This window comes from Tenrec ecaudatus, chromosome 6 (assembly GCF_050624435.1).
Source record: "Tenrec ecaudatus isolate mTenEca1 chromosome 6, mTenEca1.hap1, whole genome shotgun sequence".
In the NCBI taxonomy this organism is placed as follows: domain Eukaryota; kingdom Metazoa; phylum Chordata; class Mammalia; order Afrosoricida; family Tenrecidae; genus Tenrec; species Tenrec ecaudatus.
The window spans coordinates 85,043,909-85,053,326 of NC_134535.1; the positions used below are offsets into that span (position 1 = coordinate 85,043,909).

At 37.7% G+C, this 9,418-nt stretch overlaps 1 non-coding gene across 1 annotated transcript; it reads right to left on the reverse strand.

Annotated features, from left to right (window-relative positions):
- On the reverse strand, positions 1-103 carry LOC142452082 (U6 spliceosomal RNA). The gene has a single exon (XR_012785142.1). It is a non-coding gene; the product is annotated as a U6 spliceosomal RNA (small nuclear RNA).
- Positions 104-9,418: the final 9,315 nt, after the last annotated feature.

Sequence of the window (9,418 nt, forward strand, 5' to 3'; positions counted from 1 at the left end):
TTTAAGACGGAACGCTTCATGGATTTGCATGTCATCCTTGCACAGGAGCCGTCTTCATCTTCTCTGTATCGTCCCTATTTTAGTACATGAGCTAGTATAGTATATAGCAATCATTCCATAGATTTTTCAATAACTTATTCTTCAGAAGTCGATAACCAGGTCTTTCTTCTGAGGAACCTCTAAGAGTTGACCTGTCAGTCTCTCAGCTAGCAGCTGAGTATGTCAATCCTTTGCATCACCCAAGGACCCTGAACACCGATGGCAGCAACTGCTAGTGAGGACATGGAGCAACAGGAAAACTAGAGTTTCTTACAAAGTTTGTCACAGGTTCGCCATTCAATCCAGCAACCACACTCTTAGGTACTCAGCCAAGTAAAAGGAAAATGGTTGTCCACATAGAATCCTCCACATGAATAATGGCAGCAGGTTTGTTAATAATTGCCAAAAATTGGAAGCAACCTTTCTATCTTTCAATAGGTGAATGGATATACAAACGATGGTCATCCATATAATGCAGTATTAAGTGATAAAAAGACACGAGCTAAGTGGTAGATGTTTTATTATGTATATTTTCATCACCATAAAAATAAATATATGAGCTATCAAGCCACAAAAAAACATGGAGGATAGTGCAAGATATGGGGGGAAATTATTAAATTATCAAGAGTTCATGAGGGAGGGAGGGAGGGAGAAGGGGAAAATGAGCTGATACCAAGGGCTGAAGTAGAAAGAAAATGTTCTGAAAATGATGATGGCAACAAATATGCAAATATGCTTGACAATGAATAAATGTATGGATTGTAATAAGAGCTGCATGATCCCCCCCAAAATGATTTTTAAAAAGGCACGGAGGAGCTTTAAATACATATTGTTAAGTGGAAGAAGTCAGTCTGAAAAAAGCCATATATAATTCAAAAAATATGCTATTCTGGAAAAAATGTAACTATAAACTACAAGGCAATACCAGTGATTGTGGAAGACGAGTGAGGATGAACAGGTGGAGCACACAGAATGTCTAGGGCAGTGAAACCATTTTTTCACATAATACAATAATGGTGGACTCAACATGAAACATTTTTCAAATCCCATAGGAATGTAAGCAACTCAAAAAGTGAGCCTAATATGAACTATGGAATTTAGTAGATAGCAGCATATCAATATTGGTTCATCAGTTGTAATAACTGTACCACAAAATACAAGATGTTAATAGGAAAAGTAATGTGCAAGGAGAGAGAGTAAATGGGAACACTCTGCTTTCTGTAGGAATTTTCTATAAATTTAAGATTACTCTAAAAGATAAAGTCTAAAAGCAAAAATAATGAAAGCATAAGCCCCAAACTAATAAAAGTGGCCACCTTTAGAGGGGGAGAAACACCACTCATCTGGTAGTTGGTCATACTTTGGTAGTTTACATTTTGCTGTGCTAGATAGGTTTCAGCAGATCTTCCTAAGATAGACTGGATTTAGAATAGGGCTATCATTGGTGATATCAGATGAATTTAGGCTAAAAGGAGAGACTATCAGAAAGCCATTTACCTGTGTTTCGATGAGTATGCAAAGGTGTATGACTGTGTGGATCACAACAACCCGATCACATTGCAAAGCACACAACTCCAGAACACTTACTGTGCCCATGCAGAACCTGTGCATAGACTAAAAACAGCTGTTCAAATAGAACAAGGGTTTTAGGTCAGGAAAGGATGTGTCAGGGTTGCATCCTCTCACCACCCATGTTAAGTCTGAATTCTGGGGAATTCAGGAAACTAGACGAAATGAGGAAAATTGGAAGACTCCAACTGTGTTATACAAATGACATGACCTTGCTTGCTGAAAGGATTGAAAGCACTTAGTTGATGAAGATAAACGACTACGGTATGGAACCTCTCTAAAAAATTGCCTTCCAATATAAAGCTGGAAGGTCACTGGAATTTAGAAAAGAATTGTATGTGCATGCTATTTTAGGATTTGGGTATGTGTATAAAGAATTGCATATAAATTGTTCATAATGTCTGTGTATGAACCTCAAAACAACCAATAAAAAGCCAATTACAAAACAAAAAGACTACAGTATGGTTCACACCTTAATATAAAACACAAATCCTTACAACCAGACCAATAAGCAGCATTATGATAATGGAGAAAAGACTGACATTCTCAAGGATTTCATTGGCCCCCATAATCAATTCTCATGGAAGCAGCAATTAAGAAATATATATATTGCACTGGGCACATCTGCTGCAAAAGATTTCTTTTAAAGTGTTAAAAACCAAATGTATCATTTTAAGGATTAGGTTGTGTCTGACCAGGGTGTGCCTGCCCCAAGACATGGTATTTTCAACAACCTCATATGCATGTAAAAGCAGGACAGTGAATAAGAAAGAGCAAAGAAAATTGATACCTTTGAATGTGGTGTTGGCAGAGAATATTGGATATAATATACCACAGACTACCAGAATAAAGAAATCTGTCTTGGAGAAGTACAGACGGAATATTCCTTAGAATAAAGGATAAAGAGACTTTATCTCACAGAATTTGGACATGTATCAGGAAGGACCAGTCCCTGAAGAAAGATGTCATGCATAGTCAAATACAAGGTCGGAGAAGAGAAAGACAAGGCGGATAGACACAGTGGCTACAACCATGGGTTCAAACAGAGCAACGACTGTGAAGACGTGGCAAGACCAGGCAGTGTTTCATTCGATTGTGCGCGGGGCGACTATGCATTGGAAACAACTCAACAACATCCAACATCATGGAGAGAGGAACATAGCCTACCTAGACATCGCTTAATGTATTTTTATAGATTTTATTGTAAATATATAAAACTGTATTGTATAATTACATAAATCAGGGAAGGGGAAAATCCTTCGAATTCAAAAGCAAAATAAAAGAACCTGGTGGCTTACTACAGAGAATTTTATCAAGGGATTTTAAAGTACAATAGTTTGAATATACATCTGTAGTGAGATACATCCTAAAAAAGGAATTTTTTAAATGTACAAAATTTTCAGCTACCTTATTGTTAGTGATAATGTTAACATATTTTGATACTATTATATATGTTATAACAAAATTAACAAATTGGTAATGCTATTATACAAGGAGCTTTAACTTATTACATAAGTTCAGGAAACTGGGGGAATTTCAAGTAGTGATATGAGGGGAAAATAACCAAATTCTAATTCTAGAGATGTGACTCATTTTAACTTTGTTCTAGTTTTTAAAATTTTCTGCATTCTTTTCAGTGGACTTTGTCATTATTGTTGGGGTTTTTCTGGTATGTTTTCCTGTATATGAAATCTAGGATAGGTAAATCTATAGAGACAGTGACTGGATTAACAGTTTCTTGGGGACATGGCAGGGGAGGTTGGGAGGAAACAGGGAGCTAATAACAATGAGTATAAGAAGAAAATGTTCTAAAATTGATTGTGGTGATGATTGTACAACTCTCCTTAATATGACTGAACTATTGACTTTTGTGACATGTGAACTATATGCCAATAAAACTGTTAAAAATGCTGATAAAGAATACTTCCAAGACAGAAAATACACAAGATGGGATTAACACATTAGACACTGCAGGAAACAAAATGAATTGAAGATATAACAAAAGAAACTGAGACACAAAATGCACAAGAAAACTGGAGAGGGTGAGAAGAGTCAATATGCAGATACTAAATGGAATATAAACAAGCAGATTGAAGATACCTCACATCTTTTTTAATATATATATATATTGATCATTTTATTGTGGGCTTTTACAGCTCTTTTTTTCCCCAGCCTGCCCCGCCCCACCCCCTTTTACAGCTCTTATAACAATCTATACATCAATTTTGTGTCAAGCACATTTGTACATATGTTGCCATCATCATTTTCAAAACATATTCTTTCTACTTGAGTACTTGGTATCAGCTTTTCCCCCCTCCCTCCCCAGTCCTCCCACCCTCATTATCCCTTGATAAATTATTTTCATATCTTACACTGTCTGCTGTCTCCCTCCCTTCACACACGTTTCATCCCCTGTTGTTCATCCCCCTGGAGTGGAAGGGTTATACATCAATTATTGCGATTGGTTCCCCTTTTCTCCCCCTACCTTCCCCCTACCCTCATGGTATCCCTACTCCCATTATTGTTCCTGAGGGGTTTATCTGTCCTGGATTCTGTATGTCGAAAGCTCTTATCTGTACCAGTGTATATTGTCTAATCTAGCCGGATTTTTAACATAGTACTGGGGTCATGATAGTGGAAGGGAGGAAGCATTAAAGAGCTAGAGGAACGTTGTGTGTTTTGTTGGTACTACACTGCACTCTGGCTAGCTCATCCCTTCCTTGTGACCCTTCTGTGAGGGGATGTCCAGTTGTCTACAGATGGGCTTTGGGTCTCCACTATGTCCCTCTACCCCTACCCCCCACCCTTCATTCACATCAATGTTTGTTTTGGGACTTCTGATGCCTGCTACCTGATCCTGTCGACACCTTGTGATCACACAGGCTGTTGTGCTTCTCCTTGTGGGCTTTGTTGCTTCCCTGCTAAATGGCTGCTTTATTTAACTTCAAGCCTTTAAGACTCCAGATGCTATATCTTATTATAGCCTGGCACCATCAGCTTTCTTTAGCACATTTGCTTATGCACACATTTTTACAACAGCAATCCTGTCGGGAAGCTGAGTATCACAGAATGCCAGGTCATTAGAACAAAGTGTTCTTGCATTGAGGGAGGACTTGAGTAAAGGCCCAATGTCCATCTGCTATCTTGATATTACCTTAATAAATTATATTTACATAGACCCATATCCCTATCATTATATATTAATATATTTACACCTTTATAAATGTCTTTTGCCTCCTACTTCTTTCCTCTATTTCCTTTTACTTTCCTCCTGACCCAGTATCATGTTTGACCTTCATTCGGCTCTCAGTAACTCCTCTCGGCTACATTGCACTTGATCAAACCCCACCAGGAATTCTATGCCCTCCTCACCAAATTGATTTTAGATCTCTTAATGTTCTGCTGCTTCACATCTTTAAACAATATGTAAAATTTCAAGAATAAGATTTTTTTTGGCATATTTTATCAGTAGCAAATTGCTTTCAACACAAAATAATGTTAGGAAAGAAACTAAAATAAGTGTTATAAATCCACCCACATATATTTTAAGCATAAGCTTTTACATGAGGTTTAAACATTTTTTCCCTTGAAAATTATTTATCTTTAATGTTAAATAAAGTCCAGATAAATAGAAAAAGAATATGAAACAATTTTAATTTTTTTAATCGAGTATTTTCAAAAAGAATGTTTTATCCTGAGCCCATCATGTAAGTTTTTATAATTTTATAATTCTTCTATATGGTTCTTTCTATTAAAAAGTAAATATAATATTGTTATAGGTTAACCTAGACTTTTTCCTGGCCTAAACAGGAATATAACTTTTAGCTTTGAGACCTAAGATTTATAAATTTATCAATATAAGGAAAGCATATCTCAATATAGTAATCTTTATATTGTTATCTAAAATTTTATCAGAGTTGAATCTTTTCAAATACCTGTCCAACAATCTTTGGAAAGTGACATGATTATTATTCTTTGATATAGGATTGTGAGGAATTATTTTTTTAAATATTTCCTAATATTTAATTACCATTGCTTTTTCAGTACAAACAAAATTTGGTCTTGTTGACTATTCTTTTACTGTTCTATAGATCCTACTTGTGATTTGTACCAGTACTATATGGGTGAATATGAGTGAGTCTTTTATTTTCTTCAATACAGACTGTGGTACCACACAAAAGTCTATTTTAGGGGGGAAAGGTGATTCTACCAGAAACCTATATAAAAGAGCTATTAAAAACATAACATTGTCAGTTCAGATGAGTAGAATTTATATATTCTGGCTTAATTCAGAGTTAGAATTTAGAGCATCGCAAGCAGTGGTGCATTCTTAGTGACTGTAGGTGATTAGAGCAGGTATACTTGCCTTCCCAAGCTTAGTGAGTATGCAATATTTCACTATTAAGTATGATGTTAGCTGTCACTTTTCCATAGATACTCTTTACCAGATTGAAGAAGTTCCCTTCTATTCCTAGTGTGTTGAGTTTGTGTTTTTTAATAAATCGATGCTGAATTTTGTCATATTATTTTTGTGCATGAACCTATGAAGATGTTCATGTAGATTTTGTCATTCTATTAGTATCGTGAATTAAATTGACTTTTGAATATGATATTGTGATGACTAATGCTGTATGTCAACTTAGAAAGCCATGATTGGGGAAAAAAAAAAAAGAAAGAAAGCCATACTTGTCAGTGGTATGACAGGTACATAGTGTAGTTTAGCAGTTATATAATGATGTGATCATCTTCCATGGTGTGAACTGATGTAATCCGTCAATTAGTTGTAAGGGAAATTTCTTTAGCGGTTTGGCCTGCAGCCATTGTATATATGGGCCTTCTGGCAAAGCTTACTGGCTTGCTCTGGATCCTGCATCTGGATTGTCATCATCAGCCTCCTTACCCTGTGAGCAAGCAGCCTGCCATGTTCACTGCTGTTCTTGTATTCATGAGTCCCTGAAGCTTTGTGAGTCCGAAGAAACCTCTAGCCTGATGCCTGACTCATAAACTGGAGACATGCCAGACTTATCAAACATATAAGCCATTTCCTTGAGATAAATCTGTATCCATCTATATAGCTGTGGTGGAGTGAAATTTCTTAATATGGCTCTTCTATCCAACTCTGTGACTTTCACCAAAGAGGGACTACCCCCACCGCCACCACCCTTGGCTATGTTCTTGTAGGTGGTGGTAGATGCCATCGAGTTAGTTCTGACCCACAGTGATCCTAAGCACAACACAATGACACACTGCCCAGGTCTGCGCCATCCTCACAGTTGTGCCTATGTTTGAGCCCGTTATTGCAGCCAAGGTGTCAATCCATCTCATTGATGGCCTTCTTCTTTTTCACTGCCCCTCCACTTTACCAAGCATGGTGTCCTTGTTCAGGGACTGGTCTCTCCTGACAATATGTCAAAAATACATAAGAAGAAGTCTCATCATCCATGTCTCTAAGGAGCACTCTGGCCATATTTCTTCCAAGACAGACTTGTTTGACAGTCCATGTAGTTTTAATATTCTTCACCAGCACCACAAATCAAATACATCAGTTCATCTTCAGTTTTCCTTATTCTATGTCCAATATTCAGAAGCCTATGAGGCAACTGAAAATACCATGGCTTTAGTCAGGCACACCTTAGTCCTCACAGAAACATCCTTGCTTTTCAACACTTTAAACTAGTCTTGTTCAGCAGATTTACTCAATGCAATGCTTCTTAAAAAACACAAACAACAACAGTTTTATTGGCATTAATCCACATATCACAAAATTTAATAGTAAAATCATAACAAGAAGAGTTGTACAGTCATTACCACAATTTTAAGACATTTTTTTATCCTCCCCTATGGTTAAATCACTTTAAAATGAGTTGTATTATCACCATTAGTTCTAGAGATTGCTCCCACACACCTCCTATATACATTTTTTTGCCCTCCCACCCCTACTTCTGCTATAATCAGTTCTTATCATTATGTATCTACTACTTCTATGCTTCACAAACTGGGAAACCCAACAGAAAGAGCAAAAATCAGAAAAAGGGGTAAGGATAAAATAATAATACAGATAAAAACACAAATAGTGGGCTAAAAAGAAAGGACCACTGTGAATACTTACAAGGCCAGGGAAGAAATTTTTGTCATGGAATAAGGAAGAAATACTCACACTTAGAATTTTGTGGGGATCTGCCAGTGGCTAAACCAGGCTAGATAGTCTGCAGATGGGTTTTGGGCTCCCACTGTCCTCCATAGCCTTGTACAAATTGGGTGTTCTCAAATTAGGCTCTGATATTTTTCCCTTTGTTGTGTGCGAATTTTGCTGTTGTCTTTAGATCATACAAGCTGGTGTGCTTCTTCCATGTGGACTTAGTTGGGAAATGCTTCTTTTGAGCTCTTGACTGCTGCTTCCATGAGCATTGATTGTGGATCCAAGCAAGACGAAATCTGTGACTACTTCAGTATTTTCTCCTTTATCACTATGTTGCCTATTGGTCCAGTTGTGGAGGTCATCTGCCATAGATGTAGTCCATTTGATTCCTGTGCACTCCATCTGCAAGGTCCACAGGTATAGTCACTGTTTAGGCTGTTTAAAAGTGATGAAGTCATTGGTCTTTCAAAATTCTATCATGTGTACTGCAGCTTCATTTCCATCACCAAGCCATATTTCCAACTACTGATCTTTCCTCTGCCTCCATTTTTTGCATACTAGTCTGTTTGATAAATCTCAAACTGAAGATGTTGGTAAATCTCCAATTTCTTCATCATTAGCTTCAGTGGTTAATGCATAAATTTGAGTAGTGGCAATATTAACTGGACTTTCATATATTAACTGGACAGTCCGTAAACTGGACTTCCGATAGTAACCAATCATACACAACATTGTACTTCAAGATAAGATCTTTTTTAAAAATCGTTTTATTAGGGGCTCATACAACTCATCACAATCCATACATACATCAATTGTGTAAACCACATTTGTACATTCATTGCCCTCATTGTTCTCAAAACATTTGTTCTCCACCTAAGCCCCTGGCATCAGCTCCTAATTTTTCCCCTCCCTCCCTGCTTTCCCTCCCCCTTATCTAATGAACCCTTGATAATTATAAATTATTATTTTGTCATATCTTTCCCTGTCGACGTGTCCCTTCACCCACTTTTCTATTGTCCGTCCCCCAGGGAGGAGGTCACATGTAGATCCTCGTAATCAGTTTCCCTTTTCCAACCCACCTTCCCTCTACCCTCCCAGTATCGCCACTCACACCACTGGTCCTGAAGGGATCATCCGCCCTGGATTCCCTGTGTTGCCAGTTCTTATCTGTACCAGTGTACATCCTCTGGTCTAGCCAGATTTGTAAGGTAAAATTGGGATCATGATGTGGGGCGAGGGGAGCATTTAGGAACTAGAGGAAAGTTGTATGTTTCGTCGTTGCTACATCGCACCCTGACTGGCTTGTCTCCTCCCTGAGATCCTTCTGTAAGGGGATGTCCAGTGGCCTGCAAATGGGCTTTGGGTCTCCACTCTGTATTCCCCCTCATTCACAATATGATTTTTTGTTTTGATGATGCCTGATACCTGATATCTCCGGTACCTTGTGATCACATGGGCTGGTATGCTTCTTCCATGTGGGCTTCGTTGCTTCTAAGCTAGATAGCCCACTTGTTTACCTTCAAGCCTTTAAGATACCAGACGCTATATCTTTTGATAGTTGGGCACCATAAGCTTTCTTCACATTTGCTTTTTCACTCGCTTTTGCCTTCAGCGATTGTGTTGGGAAGGTGAGCATCATCGAATGGCAATTTAATAGAAGAAAGTATTCTT